Genomic DNA, 3,044 nt, shown 5'->3' on the forward strand with positions numbered 1-3,044 from the left:
TTGTTGGTTTGTTTTCGTGTTGTTTTATTTTGTGAGTTGGTTATTAGACGCTGCTCCAGCCGGTCAGAGACTCCCCCGCCGCCCCGCCCTCTCCTCCCTGTGCCGCCAGCAGCAGGCGCACCTCGCAAACGGAGGGCGCCCTTACTCCCAGCAAAGGGGCGACAGAAAACCGATCGGTGCCTGTGACATCCCCAATATGCGCTGGCTGATGTCGGGGCACCATGAGTACGAGCAACTTCTTTTTGCCGCCCCCACCACGATGTCGCCCGTATCAAAAACCGCTACTGTAAATGGGATTTCATTTTAAAAAGTAATTAAATGAATTAAGGTCAATATAAAGATAAACATTTTAAATCCTGAGCTTAATCACAGTTTCAAAGAGTCCAAAATTAAAGCCTCAGCAGACTGTGAACAAACATGTTGGAGCGATATCAGCCAAACCACAGGGTGAACAGGGCTGGGCTGTACTTTCATGCAGTACCACTTTTTACCACAAGATGGTGCAACCAGTCTCTGCAAGCCTCATTCAAGCAGGCAGCTCAAAGTTAAGGAGACGCTCTAATTTAGGATGAGAAGAGGAAAGTGCTGCTGAGGAAACGAGGGGACGACAGAAACATGAAAAAATTTCAACTCAGCAGCGTGTAAAACGTCGCCCTCTGGTGGAGAAAAGTTCAGCTCGTGTAATGGCCAAACGTAGCTCAGAGACTGTGAATGGTACGACTTTAGTAATAACTGTTATGAGTGAAGTTATGAGTGTCAGGTTTGTGATCACAGCAGGAGACATGAAACACAGGAAACACCAAGCATATCCAGAAAAGTGGAACCCCAGCCGGACCGAGACGAGCCGGCGCAGTGCTGGAGCTTAAGGTGAGCGCTAGGCCTCCGCCACACAAAGTTCATTTTACAGGAACACTGAGCTGCTGCTGCTCCGTCTGCTGGGACACATGCTCAGCATGAGGAAGTTAATCACACTAACGAGGATTACTTCTGAACGGTGACTCGTGCAAAGCTGCAGTCCAAGAGGTCACCTTCAAAGCTAAAATGTCTCCGTCAGGGATTATTTTTGGGTGAAGCGTGTAAAAAGAGCACACTGAGTCTGAGGCTGTTTCCAGCTCGGCAGCTGTGGACGGAGGTGAAACCTGAGCGGTGGCTTGCCCGCCGCCTGGCCCGCAGCCACACTCACATATGCGCCATATTTCATGTGTGTGATTAGAAAACCCTGCTGCTGCGAAGAAAACACAGCGTTTCAATGAGCTGAGGCCGGCAGGAAGCAGCGCTCTCCTGCTTTTACCATCAGCGCGGCCTCAAAGGCTCTCTGGCCTGAGCGGCGCTTTGAAACGTGAGCCGGGCCGCTGGCGGGGCTTTCAGGGGGCAGTGCCAGATATGCCGCTCTTTAATCTCAGCCATCGATCACTGTCTGCTTGGACCGACGCCCCCCGGCCCAGGCCTGCAGTGTCAGCGCCGACCTGAGGCGGCGTGCAGCTGTGCGGAAATGTTCTGCAGGGTCACAGTGAGCTCGATCCTGATGAAGACCTCAGAGAAAAAGGAGCTGCGAGTTTGCTCTAAAACTTTGTGGGAGATCTGCAGACCATAAAACTCTCTCATGTTAAAAAAACGGACTCGTGCTCGTTTTGGATCAAACGCGTTCGAGGCTTTGATGCAAAGAGCCGAGCTGTTCATTCTAACAGTTCAGAGACCAGAATAAACGCCTCAGCTCGGTCAGCAGAAGAGTGCAGGACGTTTCCAGGAGAGAGCCAGAGGTTATTAATAACTGATGATTCAGTGATAATCTTTGGACAGACTGATCCAAAGCTCACAGGTCTGCGAGCTGAAGGTCGGCAGGCCGACGCTCAGAGAACCTGGTGCTTCTTTAACACGTCGAGCAGCTCTCAGCTGCAGGCGCAGACCTGCAGCTGGGCCTGCCGGCCGTCGCCTGTACCCTAACAGTTCAGGGTGTGGATTTATGAGTATGGATTTGGCATTTCCTGTCTGATGTGTCCACGCAAACAGAAGACGAGATTTTAGACATTCCCGGGGGCAGCGTGGAACTTTGTGTTCTTCCCAACAATAAGAAAAAGATTTCTTCATGCTTTCCTTTGAAAACTGACATCAAAATATCAAAGCGACCGCAGACAGATGCAGCTCAGCGGGCGCGATTCATGTAAAAGCCAACAGAACCGGACCAGCGCCGCAGACACGACGAACCGCTCCTCTGCTGTGAGCTGACCCGGCAGAGGTCAGAGGTCGGGTTCTGTGGGTTTCGGTGTGCTCTGTAGGAGATGCTCCGGTTCCTCTTTTCTGCATGCAGATGCTGAGACAGATGTTCATACCAGACGCAGTCACCTGAGCCCTCAGCAGGTAAATCGTTCCCAGTGTTTGTAAGATGCTGTGACAGGGATGATGTTTGTGGGGTTTTCGTCATGTTTCTGTCTCCGTGTTGTCATGTCGAGGTCTCGTGTCCCCTTCCTGTTTCGTTCCATGTCTCTCCAGGCCGTCGTGTCCTCTGTTCCTTAGTTACGTCTCCCGTTTCTGCGTCTTTATGTTTCCTGTTTCATTTTGACATTTGTGTGTGCTGCTCATTGTTCCACAGTAAACACATCCATCATACCTGGTGGTCAGAGGACAGGTGCTCCTGGTGGCTGATAACAGGGACCACCTGAGCAACGAGCACACCCTCCGTGGAGTAAAAGGCTGCTCTAAGCCACGAGACCATGACGCAGTGCAGAGTCCTGGACTCTAGGTCTGTGAGAGCTGGCTGGGCTCTGCTCTCGGGGGCCGAGACTCCTCGAGAGCAGAGCCTGAGCGTGTGCTGTGCTTCCAGTTCTGCGAGCGCCAACAGAACACGAAACCAAGCAACGAGGCTTCTCTCCTCGCCGGCTGACCCTCTCTCGAGGCCTCCTTTGAGCCAAAGTCTTCATGCCGAACATCCGGCGCTGCTCCAGAAACAGGGAATGTTGGACGGACCTGTGGGAAGCCCTGAGCTCATTCTGCCTCGGCTGTAACTGGCTGACCTGAGTCAGGACATGAAAACCTGACGCCACCAC

This window comes from Haplochromis burtoni, unplaced genomic scaffold (genome assembly GCF_018398535.1).
Source record: "Haplochromis burtoni strain Fernald_Lab_line unplaced genomic scaffold, NCSU_Asbu1 Contig_282, whole genome shotgun sequence".
NCBI lineage: Eukaryota > Metazoa > Chordata > Actinopteri > Cichliformes > Cichlidae > Haplochromis > Haplochromis burtoni.